Genomic DNA, 19,172 nt, shown 5'->3' with positions numbered 1-19,172 from the left:
CAGTCCTTGCAAAGGAACCATCTTCTGTGGGCCCAACCCAATGGTGTAAGACCTCTCACTATGTTAACCCTCCTAAATCTTTCTACCTGTCAGTAGTAACAGCTTGGTGCCGAAGATTCTATAACATGGACATCTGCAAAAAACTTAACATTGAAATGATACTATTACACGTTCATTAAAAGCACATGTTATGGAGAAAAGAGAAGTGAGTTCAGAAGTGGAATCCCCAGGTCCAAATTAGTCATGATAGATAACATGCCTTTGAAAAACCTCCAAACAGTTGCGTAAAAGCTCTGACATCCCCGACACTTAGGACTCAGAAGCATGGTTTCCCAGACATGCTTCCAGGCATCCTTAAGGAAAATATACTGAGAGCACTTTTTGATGGAGTATGCCTGCTGAGGAGGCATACTGGAATTTGTGTGGACTCAAGAGAGTAGTGGATTGCCAGAGTCCAGCTTCAGCCGAGTTCAGAACTTGACACGGGTGTGTGGAGTAGGCGAAAAGAAAAGAAATGGACCAGTACAATTTTAGGATCATAAAGGACAATGCAAGAAATCTTTCCTCATTATTTATACAGAAGCAGTCACAAATCCTGGAGCAGACCTTTTACGTCATGATCAAGTGGGTGTTTCCAAGGATAATTCTGCCCTTTGTTTCACCATAAAGCTCTCAAGAGAAATTCTTAATAAGTCCTCGTCTTGAACATGCCAGAATCCCGTATGGATGCCAGTTCTAATCTTGGCAGCCCCACTTCCCATCCAGCTCCCTGCTTGTGGCCTGGGAAGGCAGTCAAAGATGGCCCAAAGCCTTGGGACCCTGCACCCGCGTGGGAGACCTGGACGAGCTCCTGGCTCCTGGCTTCGGATCTGCGCAGCACCAACCGTTACGGTCACTTGTGGAGTGAATCATTGGACGGAAGATCTTACTGTCTGTCTCTCTTCCTCTCTGTATGTCTGACTTTGCAATAAATAAATAAATAAATAAACAAACAAATAAATAAATCTTTAAAAAAAAGAAGTTCTTAATGGAAGTTCTCAATCGATGGTGCATATCAACCAGCAACACATTCCTACTACAATCCTCATTCTACAACTTAATCTTGAATCAGTTAAGGGAGGAAATGCATCACAAAAATAAAGGGAATCTAAAGATCAAGGATGGTCAAATGGGGGCAGCCAAGATAGAGACAGCATGAATTGCAAAAGACCCTTTGGCAAGACGTATCAGCAACATCAACTTCCAAGTTCACATTGATAGTAAAAAACCCAACTCCTCAGTAGCAGAAAATGCCTGAGTAGATTACAGAATTCTTCTGCAGGGTGGTCTGGTGTCCATGCAAAGGAAGGTGGAGCTGCTTTCAGGTGATTTGTAAAGACATCGCTGGGCTCTGCCATGCAGCGGGAAATTCCTTGCAGCCTTGCGGGCAATGGAACAGTTCTCCACACACCTTCGTGTCCTCCACACCCACAGCATGGACCCCAGCAGCAGATCATGAAAACTGAGTCTACTCTCATGGAAATGCTTGAGCAAAGCAAATTCTCAGTTATAACCGTGTATTCTGAAGGAGAAGCTGAAAGTCTTTCATATGGAATCCCAAATATTATATGTAAATATTAACACCTTATATACAAGCCGCAATTTGTGATTCATTTCCAGACTGGAGCACAGAAAGAGGAAATTAGGAATTTACATTGGAGAAGCCTGAAAGTCACTAATTTCCCCCATGACTTACCTTTAGCCTTTATACTGGCAATTCTCATTGATGCCATGTATTCCAAAATCTGACAACCCTATGGCAAATTCATGTTTATTGCTCATCTCAGGCTTATAGTCTCAGTATAATCAAGACCGAAAAACTCATTTAAACTCAGTTTGAAAAAATTTCTACAAAATATTAATCCATCTTTCTTAAATCCATAACGGCCATAGAGAGCAATGGAAGTGGGAGATATTCTCACAGAATCTTAGGATTTTATTTCATAATTTGAGACTACTAATTAAAAACATTTTAGTTCAGGATTCACAGTATTCTAAATAGAAGCCTCAAATACAAGAACTTGTTCTCTGACAGACTGACAAAGATGGGAACAATAGCAATGCATTTAATATTTTGTTCTGAAGATCATACAACTTAATGACTTGCATTTGATAAAATTATAAAATTGGGAGGTTTCCGGGCCTGGCAGCATGGCCTAGTGGCTAAAGTCCTCGCCTTGAAAGCGCCGGGATCCCATGTGGGCGCTGGTTCTAATCTCGGCAGCTCCACTTCCCATCCAGCTCCCTGCTTGTGGCCTGGGAAGGCAGTCAAGGATGGCCCAAGGCTTTGGGACCCTGCACCAGCATGGGAGACCTGGAGGAAGTTCCTGGTTCCCAGCTTAGGATTGGTGCAGCACCAGCCATTGCGCTCACTTGGGGAGTGAATTATCGGACGGGAGATCTTCCTCTCTGTCTCTCCTCCTCTCAGTATATCTGACTTTGTAATAAAATAAATAAATCTTTAAAAAATTGGGAGGTTTCTATCTTTAGTGATGGTTCATCACAAAAAAATCAGAGAAAACTTTCTTAGGAGTATGAACATGCTTGTATGAATATTAATATTTGCATTTAATATTTGAATTTACCATAATTAAAGAGAAGTACACTTAAAAGGCTTTTCTCTCACCTGTCATGTCTCAAAGGTCTTAGAAGAAATATTTATTCAAATTTATAAGGCATACTTGATGATGGATAGTCTGTTTCCTGTATGTATTAAAGAGGTACTCCTGCTGAGCAGGAAAAATAATAGCTGCACAATGAAATGTTCAGCAGACTTTGTTCCGCCTTGTTAAGAGCATTGGAAGGTTACTGTGGCAATCATTTCATTAAACAGCAAATCTCCTGTTAGCTATGTATTATCTTTTGATTGCATGTGTAGAGTTTTTTCTCACCCTAATTTAGCCATATGACTTATGCTGATGAATCAGAAATAAAACTTAAAAGATGAATTTATAACTCTATAGGTGTATCTACCTGGATTTCTGTGATATAATACTACAGTTTTTAGTCCAGTATACAACTACCCTATGCTGCCAAGGACTCAAAGAAGCACAAAGAAATATTTTTTCCACCAAGATCAGTTACTCCTCACTAAGGTATTGAAGATTTCTCTGCACACTCCTCCTAAAATTGTTCTGCTCCTCAATCGTTAGCATATGGCTTGTTAGAGCTGTGTCTGTTTGGACTATCCTAAAATTCGCCAAGCTCAATAAAAATCACCCTTCAATACTATAAGCTAAATATAAAAATGAAAATAGACATGAGACAGCTGAATAGTGCCTATAACCATTTTAAGGTGTATAGCAGCCGTTTGTGTATAAACTAAAATTGAGATGTCAATGAAGTAGTTACAGGATGTGGTTAAGAGCTTACATTTTCTAACATATTGGTCACTCAATACCATGTCAATTAACTTCATGATGTTGTAAATTTCCATGTTTCTTCCTGTTGTTGAAGTTGTGTAGTGGCTTTTCATTGGAGGGGATGATACTCTGCCAGCTCTTCTTTCAGATCAAGGATGGTCTCCCAATGAAACTGTTTAATTTATCTGGACAATAAGATGCTGGACTCTCTGCATGATCCATGCCCACAATGAAGGAATCGGGACTGGATATGAACTGTACTGCTATAACAATATGGAGGAATTCAGGATGGGAGGAGGGATTGGGGAAGGGTTGGGGTAATCCCAGAGCCTATGAAACTGTCATAAATGAAATTTAAAAACATCTTAACTAAAAGAAAAAAAACTAATAAATAAAAATGAGGGAAAAAAAGAAATACTTTTCTGTATTACAACAAGGTAGAAGTAGTAAAAAGTGAATTAGAAATAGCTCCTGTCTAATTTTCCGTTGTGTATATGTATGGCATTCTCTACCCATTCAAAAGTGAATGGGCATTTAGTTTGTTTCCATTGCTTAGCTATTGTGAATAATTTTGCGATAAATATAAGAGTGTAGATGTCTCTTCAATAGACTGATATAATATTTTTGGATGTATAAACAGTAGTAATCTTGCTAGATCAGTGGTAGTTCTATTTTTAATATTTTGAAAAGACTCAGTAATTTTTTTCACAATGGCTGTACCAATTTGCATTCCCAGCATGTACAACAGTTTCCTTTTCTCTGTACACTTGCAAACATTTGATATCTTTTGGTTTATTTGATAGTAAGTCATTCTAACCAGTGTAAATCTCATTGAGATTTTGATTTGCATCTCCCAGATAATTACTAATGTCGAATGCTTTTTTATTGTGCAAGTTGGTTATTTGTATGTTTTTCTTTGAGATCTGTCTGTTTATATCCCCTGCCCACTTAGTTGGGTTATTTGTATTATTTGTAATATTATTCTTGTGAGATGATGAAATTTTATAGTTCACAATAACATAGACTGAATGGTAGATCATTCTGCTGTGAAATAAGCTGAGCACAGAAAGATAGTTAGTTATTCCTTGCCTCACTCTAATATGAAGTCTAAAAAAGACAGGTGATTCTACAGAAGTGGAAAGCATAATCATGGTGATTACAGAGGCTAGGGAGAGAGAACAGAATGATGAATAATTAAATGAGAGCAACACAGGAAAAGGAAAGTCTAGAGTATGATTGTACAGTAAGGTAAATATAAGTAACATTAATGTAGTATTTTTTTTCCCTGTAGAAAGGAAAAAACCGGAGGATAGGATTTTGCATTTTTTACCATAAATTAATCTTAGCTATGTAATGAGATAATTTACTCTGATGTACATTACACAGTGCATGCAATATTGAAACACTACTTGGTACTCTGTAATTATGTTTACATACATTTACATATTAAATGTTTTAATTAAAAAATTTAAATATCTTTATAAAATCCTCCTGTCTCTTAAAAAAAAGTGGCCTTTGCAAGTTATTATTTTTTAAAGATTTTTTATTTTTATTGGAAAGACAAATTTTCACAGAGAAGGAATGATAGAGAGAAAGATATATCCACTTGTTCACTCCCCAAGTAGCCCCAACAACCACAGCTGGGCTCATCTGAAGCCAGGAGCCAGGAGCTTCATCCAGGTCTCCCATGCAGGTCTGCAAGTTATTTTAAGTAAGGAAATTTTAAAATATTTGACATTTTCTTTACAAAAATGGTTGGCAAATATTAACATTGCTTCACATTTTAAAATAGCATTATTCATTACTACTTGGTTGGCAAAATTTGTCTGAATTAAATACTTCAAGAAAATATTTCAAATATTGAAAAAAGCAGGTAATAGTTGTCCATAGACTAAAAATATCAATCATAAATTGTCTTTAATAACTTTATTGACTATCTTGCTTTCTACCAAATTTCTCCCAGCCAAATCACTGCCAGCTAAAATGATGTCATTTATAACTGTCATGAGTAATAAGTGAACAATGATGAATTTATGAACTTCATTTTCAAAAACTTTTAATAATTTTTGACTTTTTGATAGAAGCAATTATGGAGAATTGGCTATTTTAAAACATTGATCATGGTCGATTGGGAGTAAAAATGAAGATATTGATACATCAGACTAAGAATAAATTTAGTTTATAAGGGTAATCATGATTGATTTGCAAACATTTATCTGCAGGATTGTTATTTCCTGGTTTATTACAATAGCTTTCTACATGTACCTCACGGAATATTTTAAATCTACAGCTCATGTCACTCTAGTATTCAAGATTCTCAGTAACTCTCTCAGCCCAAAGTTAAAGTGCTTCCCAGTGTCTTTGGACTCCTGATGGTTCTCTGATCTGTTATCTTTCTAGTCACCCCAAATCTGGTTCTACCCTGACCAAATGAACCTATTGGTTCTTGGAATTCATGGAGCAATCTTCTGCTTCAGGGCCTTTGCCTTTTCTTCCTCAAAAATATGCTTCTCCAAAGAATCCAAGTGATTTGCTGTCTTATCTTCTAGTGATCTGGATTGAATTGACATATCTCTGAGGACTCTTTGACTGCAGTCTAAGAATATTTACTCATTTTGGAAGCCACTAATCCCTTTTTCATGCTTTATATTTCTCTCCAGCCAAGAGGATGTCAGTATTTTAAAGGGGATGGGCAGAACACTATCCTTAGCTTCAACTTTGTTCTCTTCTAGTATGTGTGAACACAAGTTTTGCTACTCCTCAACATGTAGGGCTTATTCTGTGTTTCAGAAATACTGCACCAGCCATTCTTGTACCTTAGTTCCTCTTCCAGATGGTATGAGCTTTTATTGGTCAGGACTTTGCTCTAAGGTGGCTACAAAGATGGGTCCTTCCATATAAATAAAACTCCTTTATCTAAAACCACCCCAGTGTGCCTCTTGTTAGGCTCTTTCTGCATCACCTTCACAGCCTTTATCATGATATGAACACATATGATCCTTTTTACTTATATATAGTCTGTCTCTTCTTTTAGAAATCAGGTGTTAACACAGCAGCAGACTTGTTCACAGCTACCTTCCAATTACAGGAGGGTGCATGATATGTAAATGGTTACATATGATATATCTCAAAATATGTGGATTTTTTTCTAAGTGAGTATTTACAAAAGAAAAGAGAGGAGACAATTAAAATGGTTGCTAGAATAAAATGTCTCATATATATATATATATATATATATATATATATATATATCTCCCTTGCATCTTCAGCTGCAAACAATATAAATCTGAATTACAAGCTTAAACCAATAAAGCATTTTCTATTGTCACTCGAAGCACAGAGCCAGACAATCCTAAGTTAATGTACCTGCTAAAGAAAATTATCAAGGCTGCATCTATCTCTCTGTTCTACCATCCATAGTATTGGCCTCTTATGTTCATGGTCAAAAAAATAGTAACAGTTACCTGTATAGTATATGTATATTATAAACATGAAGATTTTTCTCTGATTAACAAGAAGATAGAATTCCTATGACTCACGCTTGGCACACTTTCATTAACATCTCATTTGTTATAACTATGTCACTGTGCCACACAACATACTGTTTTCAAGAATACGTTAGTAATTGAGCTTTGAGTTTATCACTACTGTAAATAAAATTTAAGTTATGCTAATTACAAAAGTGGTTAAAAAAAAGCAGTACTGGCCATGAAGGATTCAGATTTTCTTTAATTAAAAATAATACTGGGACTGCCATGGTGGCTCAACAAGCTAATCCTTAACCTGTAAACACCGACATGGGCACCTGTTTACTGACCCAACTGCTTCACTTCCCATTCAGCTCCCTGCTGGGAGGGCAGTGGAGGATGGCCCAAGTCCATATAGGAGACCTAGAAGAAGCGCCTGACTCTTGGCTTTGCTTAGGCTCAGCTCAGGCCAGTGTTGTCATTTGGGGAGTGAACCAGCAGGAGAAGGACCTTTATTTCTCCTCTCTGTAAGTCTGTCATTCCAATAAAAACATAAATCTTTTAAAAATAATAATGCCAAATTTTAACATTTGAGAAATAAGATACTAACACAAGCTCAATTAGTACACAGATGACACTAAAAGTCTGGCCCAGTGGCTCTGTTTTACTGATTCAATTTCTGATAGTCATTAGCTTGGGGATCTTGACAAAGTCATGTAATACATCTTGACCTCAAACATTTAATCTGCTCAATGATAATGGAACATATTTTAATGATCCACTAAGCCTAGTGAGCTGGAATCAACTGTGTTGTTATCCTTGAAGGCACTTGAAAATAAATTGTATTAATTTTACAACATTTTATTTTTATTCTCATTTGGAGTGAACCCACATTACTTTCTAGATGTGAACAATGTCAAGAAAAAATTGGAAATTGCTGTGGAGGTGAAAATTGCTTCTAATATGATCTTTTATACATTGATAACTACCTTTCTGGTTCCAAAATGTAATAACTTTATATTAAATCTTAATTTAATCCAGCAGGTTGTGTCAACTTAACTACTCCTTAAGTAGGCTAGAATCCTGAAACCTTTAGTTTCTATTCTTTTTAACTTCAGCATTATGTTCATGAAAACAAAAATATTAATTATGTAGAATCAGATAAAATATCTTCAACAATTTCTGTGCAGTTATTGATCACATACTGGCATTGTCAGTGATGGGATTAATGTGTTTTGCTAATTAATGTAAGAGTGTTGCTTTTAGACAGATTTTACTAATAGAAAATTTATTGATGCCACATAAGACTATTACCAAGGGCAGACTGTGCAAAACTTTGGAAGGTTCATGAATAAAACAAATCTATAATCTCTAACTTCTGGTACAAAAGTGTTTTATCCCCAGAAAACACAAACGCTTCTCACCAAAAAGCTAATTGTTACCTAATGGCCTCTGGGTGTGAGTTTTTATAATGATTCTACTAAAAATCATTCCAAATGTGTTGTTTTCTTTGTCATATTGAGGCTTCCTGATCCTATCAGTTGCACTATCAAGTTCTTCCTTTATGCCATTTCTTCAGTCAAGAATTATCCTGCATGGGATATTCTTTCGACTTTGGGAAAAAAAAAAAATATATATATATATATATATATATATATATCTCCTAAGTGTGTTTTCAATTAAGTAGTACAATCTCCACAACCATTTTGTTATTTCCCGCGAGAATAGATTTCCAGCCCCAAATCATTATCTCTTTGCAATAGAAGTCTTGGTATGGATTTACAGTTCTCTTCTGCACCACACAGCATGCGCCAGCTATGTAAGTGCAAGCAGTATAAGGACCTTGTTCATGTTCTGCAATAATTGCTTTATGAAGACTAGCCTTACCACCTTCCCTAAAATTTTGTGTTTTTCCGATTAGTACTTTAAATTGGACCAAGATATGACTTTCCCTTGTTTTACAGATATCAAATAATAGTCACTTGTAAAACAAAACAAAACTAACATATACTAGGAGTTTACATGCCTGTAATTACAAAGCCAAACTTGTTGATTATGCAGATTGATTTTTCCCTCAGAACATCTAGGTACCAGATTTCTTTTCTCTTACTGTTTTGCTATCTCTGAGAGTGTTCTCCTTACCATCACAAATAAATCTGATTCAGCAGTCTCCCAGTAGTACTCCAGTCCATTGGGAAAAAGAAAATAAAACTAAAAGGCGAGCCATCTCCTTTATAGGATGAGGCCAAGAAGCTGCATACTTCATTTCAGTCCTTTGCCCCAATTTAATTGTAACACCATGGGAAAGCACAAGGGACGGTGATAAATATTCCTTATGTCTTGGAATCCAATGCCCAGCAGAAACTGAGGATTATGTTATCAAAAAGAAGCAGGAGGAGTGTATTTTGGAGGTCAGTTAGTGGTCTCAAACAGCACAAGATAGCTCAAAACTTGGAAACAGTGCTTTGACTACAAATACTTTTTCATTTCAAGGACCTCTGTTTAATCATACTTGAAAAGACAGATTCACTCAAAGGCTTTATAGAGGTCAGAAAAATGATGGCTTGAAAGCAAAGTAATACCATATAATCAGCAACATAATGTTTTTAAGACTAACCCTGATAAAAATTTGAAACAATTTACTGATAACACATGGTGCTAACTATTGTATACTCCAAATGTTAACTGTCAATTTTTCCAGACTTATTATTCAGATAACAAAGTATAAGAGAAACAGAATTTGTTTTGCTTCTTAGGGATCCTTCAGGTTGTGGATCTTGTTAGCCTTCAACATATTTCTATACTGCAGTGAGATATCCACTTCATCATTCCATCATAGCTCATGCACAAAAGTCCAAATCAGATTTTCTATATCCAAATCATTTCACTCTGTTACTATCACTGAAACTTATGTGTTGGAAAGTGGAATATTTGTCAACTACATCTTTCTATTTACCATTATTTTTATTCCCACAGGCTAACAAAATTACTGTTTGAAAAGTTAGGAAATATCAGAAATATGGTAATCTTTTATGGTGCACTACACTGGTAGTTACAGAACAATGCTTTCTCTGTGTTCTCAAAAAAGCCCAAAATACATTTCTGGAAAATTTGCAAGTTTGAAGCACAATCAGACTTGGGAAACATATCCATGCTGCTTTGAGATCTTTCATTTTAAATTTCTTGTGTGTCAGCAGCAGAATGTGGAAAGTATTTAATTTGCTGCTTAGCAAGTCATCGTGACTAATGTCTTACATTCTAAAGTAACTTAAGGCAGAAGAACAATGATTTTATGGGAAAATAAATCACCCTTATCCCACAGATAGATTTGGAGAGATGGTCACACACACATACATTATACACTACAGCATTATTGTGATGAAATAAAAGAAGAAATAAAAATATAAAATATTTATAAAATTATAAAATGAATCCATGTTTTACAAATTTGGGGGAAGTTTCTTTTTTTCTTAAGAGAAGAACTGGAAAATGAGGCATGCATTTTAGAGTTCTTTCATTGCAAAAAAATGATTTATTAGGATGTATGCACCCGGATTCCATGTCTGGAAGTTCTTTGTTTTCCACCGGTTTAGACATACTGTTAGATAGCTGAGGTCTTTAGGTCACTCCGGAAGATGCTTCATTCCCCACTTTAAAACAAACAAACAAACAGCAATTCAGGAAGCAGTCTGTGAAGTAGGTGGTACAGTTGCACACATTTTCAAAACTCCAAAAGGAACCTTACTAATTATATAGGGTAGGAACGATGGCAACGACATTGGGACGATTTGTACGAAAGCAACAAGGCATCTGCAGAAATACCGTGTGATATAACAAAGATAGCATCTAGTTGTGGACTCTGTACGCAGGTGATTAGCATGTACAAGATGCAGACATGTGCTCAATTGAGATGCTGTTTGGGTGGCATATCAGTGGAGCATATTCTGACATAGCAGGTTATCCTATCACTGTGAATGGCATTCTCACACTTAATCCATTTTTCAGTTACTGCAGCTACTGATCATCTTCTCCAGCATTAGAAAAAAAAAGAAAAACTGTGATACTTTTTCAGACAAACAAGAATAAAATCGCTGGAGGTCTTTATCCTACCCACTGATTTCTGTATCCTTAACAAAAGCCTTGTTTGTCACATCAACTGAAACTCTCTGCTACCTGTTGAACCTAAGATTACTATTTCATTGCTCCAGTTATTTTTAAAGGAGAATGTCCTCACTTCTTACCAGTTATATACTTCCATGTTTCATATTCGTCACAGCACACTTCTTTATAAAGTTGATAAACAGTTTTGAACTCCAAATTATGTCCTACATGTCATAGAGCTGCAGCTGCAAGAGGCAGCACAAAAACAGTCTACTTCTACACAAATGAGGTCATCCTCAAATAACTGCTAAGATTAGGTTCACTTTTGTTACTTGCTAATTACTACATTTATTGCTTTGAAAGCAAAATCCAGTAAATCATTTTTAGGAAATTTTACAGGCCATGCAATATTGTAACTGGTGTTAATATTTTGGCCCCTGTTGATTTCTATAGGAAATGAATGCAGATTTGTCCATTAATTCTATATGCATTAAATCCTTGTTATTCATTTGCTTGACATTATTCTGTGTATCAGGATTAGATGTGAATAAATGTAATAGCAGAGATTTTACAGCCCTCATAGGGAAACAGAAATATGATATGTGAGTGTTTGGAGTAGGGGAAGGGAATATATAATAGTTCTTGGTTGCTATTGCTCCTCTGTAATCTTAAAATTTTGCCAAGGATAGCAGCAAAGAAGTTTCTGTTGTACACTATTTGTAGCATTCACTAAGACATTAGGAAGGAAAAAGACATAGCGTTTCTATAGGAGCAAATGAAAAATGAATGTGCTGGACAACTGATTTCTATCCTTAGATGAATTCCCTTCACCTGTTCCATTTGAAGTCATTTTATAGAGACTTCCTGATTTGTGGCATTCGCTGAGGAGCTAGAGAAAGAAAGAGCAACCTGTTTTTCATGGGCTCAGTAATATGTCTATGCGCAGCAGCACATCAACAATCTCACTTTTACCCTCCAAAAAAAATTTTCTTGCCTCTTTCCATTATAGTCCACAATTACAGAAGCTTTGATTTACATAAAAAAGCAGTGAAATCAGATTTCATGAAAAATGACACATATACTATATCACATACAGTGAATTTGGTTACACCTAAGTCAAACAATATTTGAGTCAACTTATTTTCATTTAGATAAACTTCTAGTATTTGTGTAATGGGATTTTTGAAGTATAAATGAGCAATATCATTTAATTATTGTTCTACTCCTAATTTTCCATTAGATTTTTTCTTAACTTGGGTAATATGTAGTGGCTGCCTGTGAAAATTTCTAAGCACATACTTTGCAAAATAATTGTCTTTTGTGGGAATATAGTGAAGTAAATGGGATAGCATTTGTTAGACATCCAATGGGAAGCTCCAATAAATCTCCATGGACAAGCACTGTACTTAGGAGGCTTGCTGTTGGCCAGCATAGCTAGGAAAATGAAGCTCTGACAATGGCCAAATAGGTATTATCTTCCATGTGGAAGGTGACATAGAGAGGGATGGATAATTCCAATAAAGCCAGTCTTCACTAACAGAAGCCGTTTGTGGCTGCTGTTTTGTTGACCACTCAGTCCAAATTATGGAAAATGATCTTTGAACCGTAAGAGTCAAGGACAGTAAAGCATCTACTCTGAATCACTGGTATCCAATGGATTGATCTTTTGAAAATTAGTTATGTTAGAAAGTAAGGCAACTGGGCCCTGCACGGTAGTTTAGCAGCTAAAGTCCTCGCCTTGCACATGCCAGGATCTTATATTGGTGCTGGTTCTAATCCTGGTGGCCCACTTCCCACACAGTTCCCTTCTTGTGGTCTGGGAAAGCAGTCGAGGGTAGCCCATAGCCTTGGGACCCTGCACCTGTGTGGGAGACCTGGAAGAGGCCCCTGGCTACTGCTTACTGGCTTCAGATCAGAGCAGCTCCAGCCATTGTGGCCACTTGGGGAGTGAATTAATGGACAGAAGATCTTCCTCTGTGTCTCTCCTCTCTGTGTATCTGACTTTCCAATAAAATAGAATGTAAGGCAATTGTGTTAATATTTCATATAAGCAATGTAGTATTGTGCTTGTAGATAAATATTTCAAGATATGACATATTATATGACATAATATTAGATAAACATTTCAAGATATAACATTTATGGGCAAGTTTCATGTTCTCCTGTAATATCAAATACAGTATATTAAAATCATTCCATCCCTGCTTCAATTATGAAGTCTCTAAGAAGACCTTCCATTTTTTTTTCTTGACTCTTTCAAAAGTGAAAAGCTAAGTGAAGGAGCCTGTGATTTCCTAAGCTTCTCTTAATCATACAAGTATAATCATGCTAGTCATCAAGAAAAACTTTCTGATTTGGCCTTGGAATGGATCATTTGGAAGAAAAGAAAGGAGAAACTTTTATCTCCATGAACCTAATACAACCGATACCTTACCCTTATGTTTCTTGGATCCATCGTCATTGTCATCTTCCAGGCTGCAGTAATGAGACTGTTTATCATTATAAGTAGTCCTCTAAGCTCATCTTTTTCAAATCTCCTTTTCTCCTCTCTCCTAGTGCCACAGCCCCCCATATGCTTCTCTTCAAGGATAGTTTTTAATTTTATTTAATTATGTACTTATTTATTTTTTGCTCACTTTCCATTTGGTTACAAATGACAGAAAACCTTTTTCCCAGTACTTAGATGTAGAAGAATGATTTGATAATATCCAACATCCTTTCATGATAAAAAAAAAAAACAACCCTCAGAATGCTTTATCACACCCTGTTGTTCCTAAATCCCACAGATACCAGAATAGAAACTGGTTGGTTCTCAGCTATCAGATTATTTCCCCATAATTGTGACAAGCTTCTTCTCCTTCCACTCCCTGTAAAATCTGCATAGCATGCCAATTTCACTTCTTAAAATCCCAGTTGTCATATTTTTTGTATTTTCTACTTGTCATTGGACAGATAGACATTAACTTTCCTTCAATGAAACTATGTACTTCTTGAGAATCGATTTTGTATCTTAATTCAGTTTTACCAGGGAGTATCCAGTATTTGCTCAGTAAATTATTACAGTGTCTGCTTCTTTTATTGAGACCATGCTATAATATGACAGTACAAAAGGATAGCACATTTTTGTTAAGTATAAAATCTGTTTCCAGGTTATAGATTAAGAAAAATGAAATTACTTGATGTAAAACACTTAATATAGGGCCCAGAGCTACAACCTAGTTGCTGAAGTCCTTGTCTTGCACGCACCAAGTTCCCATGTGGGCACTGGTTCGTGTTCCAGGTGCTCCACTTCTCATCCAGCTCCCTGCTTGTGGCCTGGAAAGACAGTGTGGAATGGCCCAAAGCCTTTGGACCCTGCACCTGCATTGGAGACCCGGAGGAGGCTTCTGGCTCCTGGCTTCAAATCAGCTCAGTCTGGCCTTTGCAGCCACTTGGGGAGTGAATCAACAGATGGAAGATCTTTCTATCTATCTGTCTCTCTCTTTGTAAATCTGCCTTTCCTATAAAAAAATAAATCTTAAAAAATACTCATAATTATATAAGTAGGATATTGCAGGAAGTATAAAAGGGGGACATATTTACTTTTGAATAATATTTTGTTTAATTCAATACTTCTTTTGGATATATAAGCTTGAAAAAAGACAGAAATCACAACCATAGCTATCTAGTTGCCACCTTACAAAGCACAAGGCATTCTGGTTTTGCTGTAAACATTGCTGTTGAATGGATGAATTATTTATCCCTAACATACACTATGACACTTTGTTATTTTTGAAATATAAGTTTCAGGGGCATGTCTATGTAAGAGGTAAAATTAATTCAGTTTTAAAAGGAAACATAACACAATCTAGGAATCAAATATCCAATAAAACGTTCATCAGATCATTGCTTGTTTTTTTCCCTAATGTCAAAATTATTGCTATGGTAACCAGACAAGGAATTCCCTAGACAGACAAGAAATATGTCTGTGACCAAAACCAATTACTCAGTGCATTTTAATAATTTCAACACTTCTATAATTATGGGTCATCTGTTTTTAATTTATTGAATTACTAGGACTTTATGTCAATGTTCATTTATTTAGCAAAAAGCTTTATTGAAATTGGCCATGAGGCCAGGAGGGCATAGATGTTGTATCCCAGACAAATAAAGTCTGAAAGCCATGAGCAAATCCTACATGTTTGTAGAGGCAAAGGTCAGTGCAGAAAGAGTTAAACCAAAGCCAGTTCAATAGGTTTAGGCAAACTGATCAAGAGGCAAGTTCTGAGAACTCAGCTCTGAAACAAGACAGTAAGTATAAACGTGTGGATTGGAAGGAAGCAGAAACAATTTTGAGCAACAAAAAGGAGAATTAACCCAGTCATCTCAGAAGAAAGGATTAAAAACCCAAAAATGATAGGAAATTTTAGAGAAATGTTTTGTTCCAGTCTTCTCTGCACTGTCTCATAACCTGAATACCCAGAGCACGGTAGCATGGGTGCAGAAGAGCAGGAAAGCAGGAAAGCTGTTCATATGAGAGCAGACTTTCAAACAGTCACTGCAACTTCCACGGTTCAAAATGTAAAAAGTAGACATGTCAGTTGCTAGTTTCCCCTCTTCATAGCAGTATTTTTCAAAATTTTGATAAATCTACCCTCATCATCCTCTTGCATCTCCATTATTGGATTTCAATTGAGTGATTTCCTGAGGAGAAGTTATTCCCAATTTCCCTTAAGCTTGAAAAGGACTCTCCACGTTTCTCCACAAAGGCCTGAATAAAAGAAACACAATTAAGTGGTTTAGTAGCAGATACCTCTGTGCACGAATCAAGCCTGACTCATGGGTACCCCCAAGTGCATTTGGCTGAGATGATGGAGACAGACTGTATATGACTGCACATTCACCGAAGATGGGGTAGCAGGTGTCTATCCAAGGGCAGGCCAACTGCAGAGGACTTACATATAGTCCACAGGTGTAGAACTCACCAACCATTTCTAAAACAACCTTGTTCTCTCCTTTTTGGGTCATGATAACATGATTTTTTTCTTTCTCTAAAGCAACAAAGACATCCAAAAAAGAAAAAAAAAGGAAAGCAATGAGATTTGATTTTGTTCTTTTTTGGAAATAATATGTACTTTGAATTCTGCCTTAGAAACTAACATGCAAATTATATCAAGATACACCAAAGCTCAGTGGATCATAAAGACCATTTATCACAAGATATTGAAGATAAAGTCTGGTCATTAATGAGCCATACCTCATGCAGTGCTCATTAGGACATGCTTTGAGTGCATAGATTCATGCTAATCAACCAATAAAAATATATTTTTATGTGGAAAAAGTATGTATAACATAATCATATGAGGTCATGCATTATTGATGGCAAAAAGATTTCACTATATCATTTTTATCTTGAGTCTTTATGGGTGAATAGTGATTTGTCTTATTCATTCATTTTCATTGCTTAAAAGGGAAAAAATATTCTAATGATGAAAACAATATCAGGCAAGTCAGAGGAACACATCACATTATAACAGTAACTGCTGCAATGCAGATTATCAAAAATTGAGTAACTTATTTGAAAACCCGTTCGAAGGAAAGATTAATTTTAGTTTGCAGCTGTATCCTTGCAAGAAAGAGTCATGTTTTTAGAATATGCACATCTCTGTTGTGGTATATGCTTCAATTTGTTGACACTTCACAAAAAAGTGATCTGTAAGAGCAGATTTCTCGATATTTTCTCATTCATATATCAAGGAATGAACATTACTTGGACAACTTTATAGGACAAACCTGATGCTGTTGAAATGTATACATGGAAGGTTTTCATTTCTTTGGATGCAATTTATTTGTTTGAGTATATTTCATTTCTTCTAGCAACCTCTGACACATGTGATTAAATTTTACCAGTGTAATTTCTAGTGAATAAGCTCCTTTATTCATTATCACATAATTAAAAATGTCAAAAGTTGTTGAATATATACTGTAGTTACTCATCAGCAGAAGAAGGAAGGCTGAGCTATCATGGTAAGTACGTTTCTTAACATATTTTATTCTGTTTTATGATATAGTTTCATAAGCTCTGGGGTTGCCAGTGCCCTTCCCCAAGGTCCCTCACTCTCCAAAAGATTTCTCCTTTTTTTATATACAATTTATGCTCTTCACAAACAGTTGCAAGTCCATCATGCTGTTTTTGAGGTGTTTCTGCATAATGTAGTCATGGACATTGTCAGAGAGTCCATTATCTTACTGTTAGGATGTATTCAATTCTTTCGCTGGGAGTCCATCTTTGGTCTTTATGCATAGAGACATACAGCACTATGTCTCCATAGCTGAACATATCAGTCCCTGCTACACTTCTAGTATATATCCCCTAAAATACAGAACCAGTGAGCACAGTCCACAATAGGGTAAAAATAATAAATGGAATGCCCATTGACAGAGGACTGGAGAAACTGGTTCATCTATTCTATGGAGTACTACAGTTGTTAAAAAGAATGAAATACAATCATTCGCAGCCAAATGGGCTGAATTAGAGACCATTATACTAGGGAAAATGAGCCAATTACAAAAGGTCGGATACCATATGTCTGCTCTAATATAAGATAACTTCCATCAAAAATCTCAAAGTTAATATGGTCAGGGCTTGCTTTTTCCCTTTGGATTAGAAAAATAAATTAATGTACAATGAATTATTAAACTGAAGACAATAACTATGAAGGGGCTAAATTTTCATGTATTTACATGCTGAATAGCTTCATAGATTCTGGAGGAAGTCATAGACATAGGCATAAATCTTAACACTCCTAAGTCAGAGCCAAAGGACTTTATCTCTCATGATATAATAAATACTGGGAGCTTTGTGTTTGCATGATTTCCTTGCCCCACTGCAATGCAGAACTAAGTGGGTAACATTATATCGTAGGTGTATACCACAGGAAGGAAACTCATATTTTTTGAGAAATCCTAATATTTTAATTGGTTGCAAGAAAGATTACCAAAGCTTTTCTTGAAGGGAGCTTGTAGTTTTAATATTCTGATAAGGAAAAAAATTAACTTTCTACCTGCAAACCAGACACTAACTCTGTATTTGAAGATTATTTGCAAACATTTTTATAAATGCATTCTGGAACAACAGCTGATACAGGATCTTTGGGAGCTTGAGATATTATGAAAATGATATTTTAATCTTTTCTGTAAAAACATTTTTGCTCTAAGAACTCAGAAGATACACATATGACTTTTCAATGTAAAAGGGAATTTGTATTATAACAGTTGATGTGGAAGAATAACAAAAACAAAGAAACAAATCATGGATTTTCAGTTTCATGGTTAAGACACAGCTGGGTTGGGCCTGGCACTGTAGCCTAGTGGCTAAAGCCCTTACCTTGAACATACTGGGATCCCATATAGGTGCCAGTTCTAATCCCAGTGGACCCACTTACCATTATGTTCCCTGCTTGTGGCCTGGTAAAGCAGTCGAGGACGGTCCAAAGCCAGGGACCCTGCACCCACATGGGAAACCAAGCAGAAACTCTGGGTTCCTGGCTTTGGATTGGCTCAGCTCCAGCCATTGCAGCTGCTTGGGGAGAGAATCAACAGACAGAAAACCTTTCTGTCTCTCCTCCTCTCTGTACGTCTGACTCTGCAGTAAGAATAAATAAATCTTAAAAAAAAAAAAAAAAACACAGCTGGGCACATCTTCATTCCATATCCTTGTGCTTGGTTTCAAGTCCTGGTTCTGCTCCTGATTCAAGGAATGTAAACCTTGAGTACAGCAGGTGGTGATGGAAACTTAGACTCTGACCAAGCACATGGACGACTCTGATTGAGTTCCTGGATCCTGGCTTCAATTTAGCTCAGGCCTGGCTGTTGTAAGCGTCTGGGTAGTGAGCTAGTGGGTGGGAAAGTTATTTGTGTTTTTCTTTCTCTCTCTCCCTCTCTCTCTGTCTTCCAAATATTTTTAAATAGCCTACATTTACATTTTTTAAGATAACTGTAATTTTACTGATGAAACTGTATCTGAGAAATAGCTTAAAAATACAATCCTGCTCACACACCGATTCATACTGAAAAAGTTCTTACAGCGATGTCGGCTTGCAGTGGTTTCATGAATATATATTCTATGAATAGTTTTATATTAATGGGGGATAGAAATATCATAGAGTGCTTAGGAAAGAGACCAAGAGAACAGAAAGGCATAATAGGCAAGCTCTCACAACAC

This window comes from Ochotona princeps, chromosome 8 (assembly GCF_030435755.1).
Source record: "Ochotona princeps isolate mOchPri1 chromosome 8, mOchPri1.hap1, whole genome shotgun sequence".
Lineage (NCBI taxonomy): Eukaryota > Metazoa > Chordata > Mammalia > Lagomorpha > Ochotonidae > Ochotona > Ochotona princeps.
The sequence above is the reverse complement of the archived record's forward strand: the minus strand, read 5'-3'. Positions refer to the sequence as shown.